Genomic DNA, 16056 nt, shown 5'->3' on the forward strand with positions numbered 1-16056 from the left:
TCCTGGTCGCATCAGAGTCACCTGCCCCAACCCCCGGCAGACATGGGGGAGGAAGAAGGGGTGGAGAGCAGGTGTCGGGCAGGGGAGGGTTGCGGGGAGGAGGTTTCTCCCTTTTAAGAGAAAAAAAGCTGGAAGGAGAAGCTGGCTGTCTCTGAAAGAGAGGAAGCAGCAGGTTGGTCTCTTCTTGTTGGACCAGAAATGCCGTGGGATTCACTTCCTCTTCACTATCCAGCCGTCCGTCCGTCCGTCCGTCCGTCCGTCCGCCCGATTGTGCAAGCTTCCAGTATACACAGTGACTGGAAGCTGACTGTGTCCTGGGCCCCTTGGGGAAGGTGGAGGGGGGACAGGAAGAGGGAATCCTGCCCCAAGGTCCTGTCTACGCTAAGGTCTTAGGATTCCCGGCCGTCGGGAACTCTGGCACTTGGGCTGGTCTCCGTCGAGGCTCTGCTCGTGTGGAGTGGATGGAACTCCGGGTTCATCGGGAGATAAACAAACCCAGAGGAAGCGGGGCCCTTGGTTTTGGTCACATGAGCACTCTTCCTTCACACTCTCCCCAGACCAAGACCCTCAGGCGCCAAGTGCCCGCGGGCCCTCTCTGTGTGTGGGCCCGAGGGTCCCGCAGGTCAGAGGCCCCCAGCCCCACCCAAGTGAGGAGGCGTCTCCTGGAAGCTGGGACGGTGGTGTTTTTAGCCACTGTTTAGATTTTCCAGTGTTCCATGGAAGCGCCTCCTGAATCTCTTCCCTAAATAACGAAGTCCTGTTTGGTACTTGGTGAAACGTCTGGATCGCCATGTTCAGCTGAGAAGAACTAGGCTGCTGGCGCAGCACTGCCTCGGCCGGTTAATCACAATGACCAGCATTTGTACAGGGCTGTGCGGCTTCACAGAGCCCCCCGTGCCATCCGAGGACAGGGCCGTCGCGTGCACGGCACCCGGGGAAGATGCTGGGGAGGCTGGATGCGGGCCTTCTGGCTCCTCTGAAAGCCGCAGGGACCACACCCTCCTCTGCCCCCCATAGACTCCCTGGAAAAAGTTTTCTGAACCAACCCTCATTCTTTTAAAACACAACCCAAGAGGCACCTGTAAAACCTCTAACAAAATATGGTCGGACCCCAGCCAGGGGCCCCTGATTTCGGCCTGTTGTGAAGAAAGGAATTTGCATAGTTCCTAGGAATGTGGTGAGAGGGGGTAGATTTCATCCATATCTGGAATTTCCTTGAAAAAAGACATCACAGTAAACATTCAGCAGTTTCAGTTATGCCCCGGGGCCTTTGTTTCCCGACCTGCGTGGGACTTGGGATGCAGGCCAGCGTCAGCGCCCCCGAGAGCGGGCTGGGAGAAGCAGGTATGCAGTGGGGCGGCCACTGGGCCCCGTCAGGGCCCTGAGCCTGGCTGTGCGCCCGGGTCCTGGGCCTGGACAGGCCCTCCCGCCCTGCCTGTGGGGCTGGAGCCTGGGCAGCAGCCCTGGGGTCTCACCCACGTGCTGGCTGTGTGACTTCGGGAGGGGTCAGGCCGGTGACCACGCGTCCACCTCTCAGAACCGCTGTGACGAGCTCTGCACAGTATAGTCACTCCTCTCCTACCCTGTGGCTTTATCATCCATTCAAATGAGGGATTCGGTTATCTGATCCCCCAAAACCCTTTTAGATCTGATTTCCTTAGGATTTCAAGTCGGCGTGAGTGAGGTCCTGACCCTTTAAGCGCAGGTTTCGAGCAGCTGTGGGTCAGCTCAGGTGGCGAAGCTCTCGCTTTGCTTTCTCCCGGGCCACACGCGCCCTAGCCCACCGGGCATCCTGCCGCACCGCCCGGCTTGCGGGGCCGTAGCCCATGTGCTGCTGTAGCCGATGTTTGCGGTTGTCTTCCTACCTTCGGGGGTTTCGTCGTCCGGTTTAGAAGATGCATTTCTCCCCCTCTGGCAATCCCACCCCACTCCAACCGCCTCCTCTCCCGTGCACCTGTGGGATGGACCACGTTCAGGCTTAACTGGTTTGCCTGGCAGGGAATTTATTTCAACGGGTCAGCCTCCCTGGTCCTGGCTGTGATGGCCTGGTCACCGCAGCTGGCTCTTGGCCCATTTCAGCCCATGTGCACAGCCCCAAGGCCCCCGTTCAGCCTGTAGCTGCGTGTACCTCTCACAGGAGCTAACCCCAGGCAGCTCTGGCTTTCCTCCACCTGCCCCGATGGGTTAGAACAATGGGAGTGTCAAAGGGCTCAGCCATTCGTTAAGGAGAACAACACAGAACAGGTTACTTCCAAATATTAGAGAAGTAGGATGACTCGTTCGTTAACTACCGGGATGTTATCTTTAGAAATGTCTTCCCTTTGGTCCATCAAGCGGCTGGATCTGGCAGATCCCCAAATGCGTGCGGTCACCGAGCTGTGATCCCAGCTTCCGTGCTCGCTGTGCCCTCGTAATGGAGCAAACCGTCTCACTTCGTGCACATGTGGATGCCTTGTCTTTTCCCTGCCCTGTGCTGTCACCTGTCATATAAGGGGTGTTCATCCGGCCACAGGTGTATCCTCGATCCTTTTATGTTTCCAGCACTTTGTAATTCACCCTGGGAATTCACCCATCCGCTTCCTCATTCATTCCGTAACTGTTTACTAGAGGGATGACAGCTAGTTGCTTTGAACAAAGAGCCTGTCTCTGAGCTCATGGGTGTGAACGTGGCTGCACCGTGCCTGGCACATAGTAGGTACTCAGTGAGTTGTTTTACAAAGCACTCGGTTCTTGGTGGGGCTGGGCCACGTCCTCAAGCCTTTGGGCCCAGACAGACTCGCCTGGATGAAGCACTTGGCTGCTTTCGTAAGCAGAGCACATAGAATATAACTTAGTCCTTTCCTGATACCTCAAAGCCATCATTTTGAGCATCACTGCCTGTGGAATGAGTGTCACCTTCGTTTTATTGGGACATGCGGGGCTCTTTGCCTGAAATAAGTTCAGAGGCTGTCTTTGTGGCTCTTGTGTTTGATTTTTATAGTTTGTTTCCTTCCTGGCAGTGAAACTGTGGGATTCTTACTTCCTTTTCTGTCAACATGTCTCTTTGTGATAATAAGTGTCTTACATTTATTTAGCATATTTCATATATGCATTCTTTTATTTAGTCCTTACATCAGCTCTGCAAGTTAGATAGGATCATCTCCAATCTGCCGATGAAAAGAGATGAAGAAAACCCTGAAGCTTTTAAGAGCTAAGTCAAAGACCACATGGATGTCGAGGGGGCGGAGGGACTCAGAACCCGGTCCTCTGACCCCCAGCCTGGGCTCTCCCTGGGCCGGCTCCAGCACCTGCTCCCTGGGGCTGGTGAAGGTGGGGTGTAAAGTGACGGGGGGCTTCCCTGGTGGCGCAGTGGTTGAGAGTCCGCCTGCCGATGCAGGAGACGCGGGTTCGTGCCCCGGTCTGGCAAGATCCCACATGCCGTGGAGCGGCTGGGCCCGTGAGCCGTGGCCGCTGAGCCTGCGTGTCCGGAGCCTGTGCTCCACAACGGGAGAGGCCACAACAGTGAGAGGCCCGCGTACCGCAAAAAAAAAAAAAGAAAAGTGACGGGGCGAAGACCCTTCGAGGAGAGGGTTGAGATTCAAGCACACGGGCTTCGTGACCTCTCTTTATTGGCTGTTCACAGACCTTTTCTTCTTTTTCTCTGCTCTATCAGCAAGGAGGGTGGGTAGCAGGTTTAGCAAAAACAAAAAAAAGCAAAGAAGAACAAAATAAATATAAAATAACATGCCCACTTAGAATTTCAGATAAAAAATAATTTTTCATTGTTTTAAAAATTTTATTGAAGTAGAGTTGATTTACAGTGTTGTGCTAATTTCTGCTGTACAGCAAAGTGCTTCAGTTATACATACATATCCATTCTTTTTCATATTCCTTTCCATTATGGTTTAGTTCCCTGTGCTCTGCCGTAGGGCCTTGTTGTTTATCCACTCTCTATATAATCGTTTGCATCTGCTCCTCCCAGACTCCCAATCCATCCCTCCCCCACCCCACCTCCTTGGCAACCACAAGTCTGTTCTCTACGTCTGTGAGTCTGTTTCTGTTTCATAGATAAATTCATTTGGGTCATATTTTAGATTCCACATATAAGTGATATCATATGGTATTCGTCTTTCTCTGTCTGACATACTTCACTTAGTATGATAACCTCTCGGTCCATCCACGTTGCTACAAATGGCATTATTTATTTCATTCTCTTTTATGGCTGAGTAATATTCCACTGTATATATGTGACACATCTTCTTCATCCATTCGTCTGTCAGTGGACATTTAGGTTGCTTCCAGGTCTTGGCTATCGTGACTAGTGCTGCTATGAACGTGGGTGTGTGTGCATCTTTTCGAATTATGGTTTTGTTTGGGTTTAGACCCAGGAGTGGGATTACTGGAACATATGGCAACTCTATTTTTAGTTTTAAAAATAATTTTTTTAGTGTACATATTTCCCAGGTAATATCTTATAAGGAAAGGACATACTTATAAGGAATTACTTTTTGCCTGTCTAACATTCACACCTAGTTTGTGTCCTGTGTCTTACCCTGCAGCCCTAAAAGCAGAGCTCGTGCTGCGTGTGGGGTCTTGGTACAGCAGTGATGGACGTGCCCTGAGTGAGAGTGGAGCTGGGAATGTAAATGGGCGGGTGTTGCAAAATCTATGCTGTTAGTCAGATAACGCTTCCTGGGCAAGAAGAGCTGTTTACCCGGCAGTGGGGCAGTGGTTTGCCTGCTGGAGAAGGAGCTTCTTAAGGGAAAAAAGACAGCAAACTGGCAAAGGGTGAGGCTCACACCAAAGGAGGGTCACCCACTTCGACTGAAGGAAAGTGACGTTTCCTGCCTGATGCAGTGATCACTTGGGTCCCTCCCGCACGCCCCAGTCCCTCTGACAGTGATTGCCGAGAATCTTGGGTTCCCTCAGGCAGCACATTTAAGGAGCAGCCTGCCTTAAAGATGGAGTTAGGTTTCTAACGACATCTTCCAGGAAGTCCAGGATTTCTTGGAATCTAGGAGATTCTTGAGACCTCACAAGTCCTGCTTTAAGGCTGATTGCTACCAGCTATGAGGGCGTTTGCCCGGGAAGATCCCAGGTAGAGGAGGTTTCTGGACGCGCTGACCACTGCTAACTGCCGGCCCGTTAAGTGGAGCGACGCCTTCGTGGGGCGCCCCCCCCCAGGTGTGTGAGCGTCTCAGTGTGGCCCACACCGTGGGTCCCGTCCCACCCACGGGAGCAGGGAGGCGCCGTGTGCCCCATCTGTGTCTCAGTCCCTCCTTCGTCTTGAGGCTGGTCTGTGTTACAGATCAGGGCCCAGGTGGCTCCCGGGTGGAGTTTACATGCAACTCACTTTCCCTGAGTGCCTGTCACAGCAGATGCGTGTGACGAGATGCCCTGCAGCCCTCCTCCCTCTGCGGCTCCAGTGCCCACAGGGCATCCTCTCGGGGGACATGGGGACAGAGGAGGACTTGCAGGCGTCTGGGAGCAGGGGTGACGTGCAGACCATGGGGCCGTGACACAGGAGACCCAGACACAGCCCTCGGGTGCTGCGGGCTCAGCAGCTGCCTTGTGGGAAGGTCCCCGCCCGAACCCCTCCGGGGCCGAGGACAGTGGCTGTTATCCAGCCAGTTCTGAAGCATTTTACTCGTGTAAGTGCTTAGGCAAACCCTACACCTGTATTACCTGTAGTCACGTAGGTAACCTTCATCAGTGGCTCTGGGAAGTAGATCCTCTCAACGTCCCCATCTCACAGACGTGGAAGCCGAGACACAGGGCCGTTGAGGCAGGTCTGGAAGGTAGCAGAGCTGAGTCTTCTGCTTCACCTTGAAGCCGGCGCTCTTCTGCTCCCCGCGGGCTGGTCTGGACTGGCCGCCACGAGCCGCTCCTCCCAGGATGGTGACCTTGGGGTGTCTGAGTCATGGTGTGACCTCTTCCTGAGGTCCTGAAAGGGTTAGGCTGCTGGGGACCTCCACGGAGCCCCTCTTTCTCCTTTCATCGTCCTTCTGTACCAAGCCCAAGGTCCCAGACCTGGAGGAAGGAAAGGGGAAGCCCCCCCAGGCCCCCGGCACAGGAAATCCACAGTCACCCCAACATGGCTGAGTGTGTGAAGGGCCACGTGTGGCCACCAGACTCAGGAGCGTTTAGGATGTACCGCCTGCCTCTGTCCGGCCAGAGCCACCGACGGTCCCCAGGGGTCTTGGGGAACCCACCCTCCTGGACTCTCGGGAAGCGTCCTGAGACGCTGCTTCCCGTAAGGCAGCGCTGCGGCTCGGCTGTGTTCGCGTGTGTGTCTGTGCCTGCACGCGTGTGCCTGTGTGTGGGCCCGTGTGCTCTACCCCTCCGCCAGCCTGGAACCGCTCTCGTCTCCCAGGTCCTACAGGAAATGCTCCCGACAACGGGTTTGCTATTTTTCACATCTGTGACCCCAGGAGGAGAGGCTGGCACGGGCAGGATGGCGGCTCAGCCCAGCCCCTCGGCTTCCCTGAACACCCGTTCCCTCCAGAACCCGCTGCAGGCATCCGGGGACGACTCTGTCCTCTTCGAGGGGACAGGGTGCAGGCTGGCCGGTCTCAGCAGGGGTGGCGGGAAGCCCACACAAGGGAACACTTGGAAATAAGCATTTAGTGTATTTCTGCTAAACCTTGATCTCCTGTCCACTCCACGACAAGGGTGTCCAGGTGTGCACACAGACACACATCTGCATACAGGTACACGCACATACGCAGGTGCACCCAAAGCCTGCCTGTGTGACGCTCGTCTCTGTGTCTCACTCGCTCAGGGCCCTTCTGGGGGCCCATGATTTAAGCCATCTCACGTCTGGACTTTTGCCCGGGCCATGCTCTTCCCGGCATGCTGGTCCCGAGGGGCCCTTCCCCCCCTGTCAGCACCACTGCCCCTCCCAGTGAGCGGGGTCCCCCGTCCTGCCTGCCCCCCTTGTGCTGGTCGCCCCCTGAGTCCTTCCAGGGCAGAGACCTGGCCTGGCTGCCTGCCCTCCCGGCGGGACCTGCCAGGTGTGTGCGGTTGGCCCGTGGGAGGGACTGTGGCCCCTTCCCAGCCCCCGCCGTGAGAAGGAGCCAGCACTGTGGCCGCATCCAGGTCACCTCCTGTCGCTTCCACGTCAGCCGGCATCTGGGTGCGGGGTGCACTCATGGAATCCCGAAGGCGCCAGGACCACAGGCTCACCTGTGGTGTAGAGGCTTTGGGAGAGGCCCTGCCTGCGGCCACCCTGCCACCGATGTCAGAGCCTCTGGTCTGACGCAGCTGACCTGGTCAGCAGGTGCCCCCCAGCACCAGGGAATCCAGACGAGGGGGCCCGGGAGCCCAGGGCCGGCCTCGCGGTCCCTCCCGAACCCCGAGCCCACCCAGGCCTGGCCTCCCCCTGCCCGGTTCCAGCCCCACGTGCCCGGCGACGCTTCCCCCGGGGACAGCGCCCCGGCCCTGTCCTGCCCAGTGTGTGGCCTGCCTGCTCGGTGCGGCCTGACTCACAGACGTGTCAGCTGAGACGTCTGGCTCTACCCCAGTGCAGCACGGCCATCCGTGTCCCCAGAGCCACACCATCCCTCCCTGTCTTCCGGGCGCCCTGCAGCTGCTCGGCCAGGACGCGGGCAGAGCGCGCACCCCCGGTCAGATGCTCCCCGCGCGTCGCCCAGACCCACGGTGGGCCTTCGCAGGATGCCCTCCTGGGACGCGGCACCGTGCGGCCCTGTCGCCCCCGTGTCTCCGGCTGCCTGAGGCTGTCGGAAGGTCTGCACGGTGAGAACTCACGTGACAGGCCCTCTGGGAATGCAGCTCCTGTAATTAAATTCTTAGGTTAAAAAAAGGCTTCATCAAAATCATACAAAGCAGGCTGCCTGCACTCGATGAGAGCAGGCCTGCGGGAGGCTTGGTGAAAAGGTCTGGGGACCTTTGCAAGACGCCGGGATTCCCTCTCCCACTGCTGGTTCCCCACCTTTGCCACCAGGAGGCTCGTTCCCCATCCTGCGGGGTTGCTGGGTACCCCAAGGGCCACTGAGCCGGCGCCAGACTCTTTGTTGGGGGTAGATTCCGTGGACACCCGCGTGTCAGCCTGGCCCGTGGGTGTGACGTAGGCCCTGAGGGCCGTGGGCCTCTCTGAGCCTCAGTGTTGCCCGTCGGTGAACCTGGGAACCACGTCCACACTGCCTGTCTCCGAGCAGTGGTCAGTGTCAAGGGAGACTGAGACAAGCGCCTCTTCAACACACGGAAGGCACTGAGGGGCGGAGTGCCGGGTGCCGGCAGGAGATCCCGAGTGGGAAGGGAGGACCAGGTCCCACGGCTGGGACGCCGGGGGCTGTGGTCCCTGAGGAGCTGAGCCCTGGCTGGTGGGCGGGATCTCAGAGGGGGACGAGGACCCTGCACAGGCAGCCAGCCCAGAGTCTCCCCAGCCGTGGCCCTGGTTTCAGGACATTGCGAAGGGGTGGGTGGGGGACTGGGTTTCCTTGGCTCAGCCCCTGCATCCCCACCGCGTCCCCTGCAGATACGTGTCTGCACTGCCACCTCGATGACCCTCCTGGGAAGCGGTCCCCGTGCTCAGCACCAGGGCCCGGAGCTCTGGGAAGGGCCGGGCTCACCACGGACTGGAGTGCAGAGGGCCTGCTCTGAGCACAGCAAAGCCCAAAGGGTCCCAGGGAGGAGGTGGTCCAACCGTCTGCCCTGGATGTGCCGACCGGCCCGCAGTGGTGAGGGGTTAGAGAGCCCACGCTGGTCTGGTCTGGAGGGCTTCCTGGAGGAAGCACAGCAGGAGCTGAAGGGGAGGGAGGTGAAGCAGGCACGGGGCCGGCGTGACAGGCTGTCTTGGGGACTGTGAAGGGCCCTGCCTGGCTGGAGCAGAGCCGGGTGGAGGGGAGCACCCCCCGGGGCTGCAGCCCTCGCATCTTTGCTCCCCTTGCCTGAGCCGCTGTGGAAGCCGGCAAAGCAGGGGAAGGAGAGTAGACCCCCTCATGCCTCCTCCAGCATCTCCGGGGGGCTCTGCAGCCGCCTGCCTGGACTTGGACAAGCCCGGTGCTTCTTCAGAAGAGCAAGTGAAGCCGCCAGCCAGAGACACAGGGCGGCTGCGCACCGGGCGGTCCTTTCCAGACGTTGGTGGGATGGGGACTGTGTCTGAAAGGGACTGAGAATCTAGTTAGTGCTGAACTCAACGCAGCTAGACCTGCCCCTTCCAGCCCTCCCTCTTCTCAACCACGAGGCTTCTACCCATCCCGCCGTCCTCTCCGTGGGGTCTGGAAAACACGAGGCCGTTTTGCCGGGGTGTTTTAAGCCATCTCTGGAATGAGATCTCTTTTGCTCACTGACTGGAGCCCAAATTGGACGAGATTGGAACCGGAGCTTTCCTTCTTGTCAGTATGGGCGTTTCTGTTCCATCCGGAAGAGCCTGCTGTTCCGCAGCTCTCCTCCCTGGCCTCGAGCGGATCTAAAATGACAGGAGAAGGACCTGCGAGGAGAGAGGAGTCAGCCTGTGCTTGTTTTCTCCTTAAAAAGGAAAACACAGCTACATACACCGCACTTCCCCAGCGGACGTTACCATAGTCACACCTGAAACATCCAGGCCCGTGTGTGCACAAACGTACATGTGCCGCGAGCTAAGGTGACAGGTGATACCTCATCTCAGGCTTTCCCAGAGAGCCACCCGGCTTCATCGTAGGACAGAAAGGAGCCGCCATCGCCAGAGGGGTGCAGGTCTTCCTACCCCGCTGCTCTCGACGGGGCCGGGGGGTGTCCCTCCTGCCCCTGTGTGTCTCTGTGTCTCCCTGTCTCTGTCCCTGCCCCATCCTCAGTACAGCCAGCACAGAGAGAGATCCACACACTCGTAATCGGCTAACACTTCTTGGCATATAATTACATTGGCTCTTTCAAATCTCATTACAACCCTTTCCATTTATTGGACCCAGAGCTGAAGGCTAGGATCTACAGCCTTTTTCAGCGACACGTTTAATGAGTGAGGAGCCGTCCCACAACTAGCCGTGGTCTCCAAATTCAGCGCCCAGAGTCTTAGGAACGTGTACCTGATAAATGCCAGTTTCGCTGGGAAGACCAAAACGGCACCTAAGAAAGTATTCAAAAAGAGAGAAGAGCTAAATTAGGAGATACATTCTGGAAGCTGCACCGTCGGGCCGACCACAGGCAGTGGGTGGGTGGTGGGGATGAGCGGCACCCTCGCCCACCTGGCGGTTCGGTGAGGTCACCTCTCGGGAACTTTCTAGAACCCGATGCCCACTTTCCAGCTTCCTCAGCCAAGTGCCACAGGCCCTCCTCGCTGGGCGGAGCAGGGACAGTTCTCCCGGACTCGGGAGGCTGCGGGGCAAACCGTTTCTCATTTCCCAGCCTCGTCTGCCGCCCTCTGCCCCCTGGACTGCCGTCTCCCGCTCCTTGTCCTTGGGAGAAACGGGTCCGCCCTAACCGCTGAGCTCTCCCTTCTTTTCTTCCCTCCCCACACGGTTGATTATCCTTATCATAGTCTCAAGAAGGTGCTGCATCCCTTAAGTATCTTCTCCCGAGGGAATCAGTGATGATGAAGGGTGTCTCTGTCACCAGGGTTACGGACGACCCACCCGCCCCTCGCATCCCTCTTTCCATCTGGCTCTGTTGCTGAGTCCCAGCGTCCCGGCCAGGGTTCCATCCGTGGGGACCGCTGCTCAGCGGTCCTTCCTGGCTCGCTGGTGGGCCAGCCCCGTAGACATGCCTTCTTCGTTATTAGCAGGTACCCAGAAACTTTTGGGGCGTGTTTCCATGGCGATGATGGAGTCGTCCTTGTAGCCCCTCCCTTAGACTTTCTTGAGCAACCTGCCCTCTTTCCGGGTTGCTGTGATGCTGCAGGTCTCTGAAATTAACCCTGTCCAAATAGCCTTCGAATACTTTCGGAGCAGGGATTTTTTTTTTTCTTTTAATATCACAAGACACAAACCGTTCAAGGGAAGAACTGGGAACAAAGACATGTGGGGAGGCTGGGGGGCTGGGAAAGCACTAGGAGGAGAGCGCGCACACGACGGATGGGCTGGGGGAGGGGCGGCAGATGGGGGGGTCCCGGGGGGAGAGCGGGCTGGCAGGTGACGCAGTAACAGGCGTCGCGTCCGTGGAGGGTTAGGGGCTGGGGGCTGGCGATTAGCCAGCTCCCCATTCCCGCACGAGGTGGCAGTAGGGGAGCGTGAGGCTGCAGGGGGTGTGGTGACCTTAGAGGAGGGCCCCGGGAGCTCCCACCAGGGTCTCGCCACACGGGATGGTGAAGGAAACCTTGTCTGTGAACCAGCTGGCCCACGGGTCCATCACTGCCCCCACATGAGGGTCTGGCCAGCAGCACCCATGTCCCCCGGGCCCTCCTGGATCTCCTAGTTTAGAACCTTGGGAGGGAGGGGGGGAGGGACGGAGGGAGGGACGGAGGTCCAGGAGTCTGACTTTAACAGATTCCCCCCCCCGGAGGCAGCTCACGCTTGGCTCACTGAGAACTGAGGGCCGGTACCTGGAGAAACAGAAGACTCTGCCCCAAATCCCTCGTTCTCCCGTCGGCATCCTCAGCGCTGTCACCACCCACCAGCCTCTCTGGGCGCCCTGCAGGGTCCGTGCTGCTCCCGGCCCACGTGGACCATTCTATGGCGCCAGGCCCATTCAAGCGTGAGCCGGGAGGTGCCACGTTTGTCCTCGATATCTCGGGACAGCCACTGGGCCCTGGGTAGCAGCCTTGGGGAGTGTCCACACCGGGAAGCCCCTCGAAATGACTCCCCACACCTCCGCTGGTCTCGGGACCAGAGGGGGAAGAGCCTGGGAGTCGAGCTGCATCTCTGCTCCTGCAGCTTTTGAGCCAGGGCCTCTGCCGCCTCTGCCCTCCTTTCTGCCCCTGCTGGCTGTTTGAGGAGTTGCAGTGCTTGGAGAGACCTCAGACTCCGTGCCGAAGTTCATAGATGAACATTTAAACTCCAGTGATGTTTTTCGTTGTGTCACTTGTCTTGGGAGGTTGGGACAGGTAGGAAGATACACCGTGTCCCTGTCTCCATTGGCTCGGCCACATGCCAACCTGCCATTCACCACTCTGACCACAGGCAGGCTTTCCTTCACTTGGTGGCAGTGTACCAACTACATATCCTGGTCTTTGGCCTTGGAACAGTTTTTTGTATGTTTTTAATGTGGAAGCTAGAATCAAAGTGTGCTGTTCATGGGGAGAACAAGAATGTTGGGGGGGGATCGTTGTTTCGTGGCCTTATTTGCTTTATCCCTGCTGAGTTCCAGACCGCAGTGGTACTAGGAAGAGAGGAAGAAAGGGAGGGAGGGAGGGAGGAAGGAAGGAAGGAAGGAAGGAAGGGAGGAAGGCCTCCAGTGGAAATTATTAACTTTGCTTTTGAGCTCTTGAAAACCAGGCACACCCTGATACTTAAAAAAAAATAATAAAAATTTCAAGTTGTCTGCCCCAGCACCTGATCTAGCCTTCTTCTTGAGCAGCTGAACCCTGATTTCCATCTGGGCACATTGCTATGTAGGCTAAAAGGACCAGATTTTCCATGTCCTGTAAGGCTTGGTGATCATTTCTGACGAGTGAGAGATAAAAACTGTATGCGGTAATTTAATGAAAACTCCTTAAAGGGAAGAGATAAGCCCTTTTTCTTCCCTCCTTGCTCTTTGCTGCTTCCTGGAATGCAGTTGTAATAGCTGGAGCCCTGGCAGCCATGTTAGGCCATAAGCTGGAAGCCAGGCCTTGAGGTCAGTGAAGCAGAACGATGAGAGCCTGGGCCCCGAGAGCCATGCAGCTGCCGCCCCAGCCTACCTCCCTGTAGGTGGCTTTGTCTGAGAGAAGAATAAAGTCACTATTACTGTTGCTTCCTTTTTGCAGCTGAGCCACGTCCTAGTGCTTACACATGGGTTCCAGGTGAACTGGCTTAGATGGTCAGAATGAAGGTCAAAGGCGATGGGCAGACTGGATAGCAACGCCACGGCTGAACCGTCTGCCCAGTAGACCTTTGACGTGACAGCACAGGGGAGGGCACAGGTGGGGTGACATCCAGCTCTGCCTCTGATTAACCGTGACCTTGGCCAAGTCTCCATTTCCTCTCTTGTAAATTAGAACAATAACCTCTACCTCACAGGCTATTCATAGGTATTAGATGTCCTATTTATAAGGTGTCTTATTTAGTGCCTGGCTCACGGTGCATGTTTACAAGTGGTGGCTCTGCGTGTGTGTGTGTGTGTGTGTGTGTGTGTGTGTGTGAGTGTGTCCCTCTGGCCCCAGGCACTGCACTAGCTCTGGGGGTGGGGAGCTGAGGGCAGGACGCCCACTGCTGCTTACAGGCTGGTTGGGGGATCTTAGTGTCATAGTCAGGGCTCGAGAGCAGAGTATGCGCACATCTGCGTGCTGCGGTGTGGGCCCAGGGGTCTCTTAGAGCCTGGGTGCCCGCCCCTCCCTCGTCCCCTGGATCCCACTTGTTTTCATGGCACACTGACATCCTTTCTCTTCCATGGAGCGATCCAAGCTGTTCCTGCCGTTCCTTGACAATACACCGAGTTTATTTAAAGATGGCACCATTCAGGGCTTAATTTAGTGTCCTCCTTGAGGGGTGTGTGTGTGTGTGTGTGTGTGTGTGTGTGTGTGTGTGTGGTGTGTCTGTCTGTCTGTCCATCCTCTGCAGCTGGACTTATCTTCTGGAAGGCAGAGACCGGTCTTGTAATGCTTTTTGTGTGGAATATATGGTGGGTACTCAGTCCTGTTCTTGAGAGAGTGGAGTTTTACAGGTTAAGCATGTTTGTTTCTACATGAGCCATGTCCGGCCTGTGGCCCTTCTCTCACTCCTGTGGCTGCAGACACGTGATGGGCAGGAGGGAGGGCTGAGCAGGACTGACGGCCCGGGCAGACTCGGGGTGGGGGGGGGGCTTCTTCCTCCCCACGTGTGAATCAGGTGGTAAGAGGTGGCTTCTCACCCTCTGAAAACCTCTGCATAAAAGAAGTCCCTTCGTGAAAGCCCTCCCAGTGGCTGGAAGGCGCTGTTAGTCACAAGTGGCGATGGTTTCGGGGGGGCGGGTGTCCGGCGTTGGAGATGACCTGTCTTCTTCTATCAGGAGCGAGCTCTTGAGACCCCACGTCTTTGCACCTCGGCTCTCTGGGGGCCGCAGCCCTCAGGCCAGGAGCCGCCCCAGCTTCTTGCCTCCTTGTCGTGCCCTGTCGCTGGCTAATTCTCAGCCCCGTCTGTCCCCAGGAGTTCGACCAGCCGCCTTGGAGGGCCTCCAGCTCTCCTGGAAATCCCCCTCTCTGCTCCGATAATGTGCTGGCAAGATCTCGGAAAACACTAGAACGATCCTTTTCCCTCTGTATCATTCCTGTCTTCCTGGTTTTGTAAAACCCACGCTATTTTGAGCTGGCTCACTAATGCCATAGCCCATTCCACATAACTCACCTACCGGTGCTCGCGGGAATGGTCAGAGCTGTCTGAGGACACTTGACCCTGGCTCCTCTCCCTTCCACTGGGCTCGTTCACACGTGCCCAGCATACGTGCGGTCCTCCCCCCACCCTCCCAGCCTCCTGTGTCCTAGCCTTCTCTGTCGGCCTTCCTTCTGGGGGTGACCTCTGAGTAAGAAGGACCATGATGTGTATGTAGGAGGTCATGGACGATACCCTGGGGGCCGTTTCCGCCAGGGGGCGTCCTCATCCTCCTGGGCTTCTTGGTGAGAGAAGAGGTGAGGGGGTTGTGCAGATAAAGAGGGTCTGTGCGTCCCTGAGAGCTGCCACCAAAGAGGGTGCAGAGGACGCTCAGACAGCAGTCAGGCCACCACCCCCTCAGAGCCCAGCTGCCAGGGGACTCGGGGTGCCGAGAGCTGGGACAGCAGAGAGTGTGGACCAGTCCTGGCCTCCTCCAAGGACAGCCCTGACTCTTCAGCCAGCTGTCCCAGCCCCCGGCCCAGGGTCTGTGCTCCCATGCTGGGTCCTCAGACCTTAGTCAGAGGTGAGATCAGAATAGAGGCTGATGGCCCCTTTTAGCTCTTTTTCTCCCATAATTGATGTGCTTCTGAAGGTCTCTAGGTGAATGATGTAAGATCTATGGTAGAATAATGCGTATAAGGAATGTTCATGCAAAAGGGGGAAATGCAGCGTTTACGCCTCAAGCCTGGGCAGTGAGCGTCATTTACAAGGTGCATCTCAGTGGGAGCAGTTGGAGCGACCATGGATGTGAGTCCCCCATTATTTTGTAAACCCGTAAACCTGAGTGCGGGGGCCCCACTCAGGCTTAGCGAGGAGCAAGAGGAGGGAGCATGACTTATGCTATGGGAACGCACCACAGGCTGCCTGTGTACACAGTGGTCTGAATAATGGTTTCTTTACTACAGTTCATAAAATAGGTGCAGAAGCAAAACAGTCTCGCTTCTGCTAGACGCCTCATTTGGTTACAAAGCAGAGCATTTACGCGTACTCCCGCCCTGGGTTCTGGGAGTTCCAGCCTCAGAGAGAAAGGGGAGCAGAACCAGATGGCCGAGCTGGACTCTGACAAAGAGTGGCTGGTGGGGGAGGCCATCGCGGGCGGGAGTGGCCGGTGGTCTTGGGCTCCTGCCCCCATCAGGAGGGACTGTTCCGCACGGCGCAGCCCACAGACGTTGGGAGAGGATGCTCCAGAAACTGCAGAGAAGAAAGCGGTCTGGTGACTCCACGAGTCTCTGGAAGGAATGCTGCCTCAGGAGGAGCCGGTCCAGCAGAGGCTTGTGGAGACGCAGAGACCACGGGGGCTTCTGCAACAACGGCAGGAGGTGGGGGACTCAGCCTCCAGCAGGGAGGATGCCTCTGGCTAGAACACACAGCCAGAACGTTACGGAGGAGCCGGACCGTTGTACATTCAGGATCAGCCTGTCGTAGAGGGTTAAAGTCTGTCTCAACCGATCCTCCCCTAAATAGTGGACGAACCTCCTGAGGTTTCCTTAGAGCTGCTGATGTGAGCTCAGTGAAACGACGGAACAGCTACAGGGACCTGACAAGCAAACATTTTTATTTTCTCAGGTCCAGAGGCTCGACAAGCATAAGCTTACTCCCTGGCAGACCCTTAGAACAGATTCCCTGAGAGATGGCACATCTGCGCTTTAGGAAGAAATCAGTA

The 16056-nt window shown here is 57.0% G+C and overlaps 1 protein-coding gene across 1 annotated transcript in view; it reads left to right on the plus strand.

Moving 5' to 3' along the window:
- The window catches only part of CACNA1C (calcium voltage-gated channel subunit alpha1 C), a 463376-nt gene that overhangs the window by 212094 nt on the left and 235226 nt on the right, over window positions 1–16056 (plus strand). The window lies entirely within an intron of this gene.

The sequence above is a fragment of the Phocoena phocoena genome, chromosome 11 (genome assembly GCF_963924675.1).
Source record: "Phocoena phocoena chromosome 11, mPhoPho1.1, whole genome shotgun sequence".
NCBI classification, from domain to species: domain Eukaryota; kingdom Metazoa; phylum Chordata; class Mammalia; order Artiodactyla; family Phocoenidae; genus Phocoena; species Phocoena phocoena.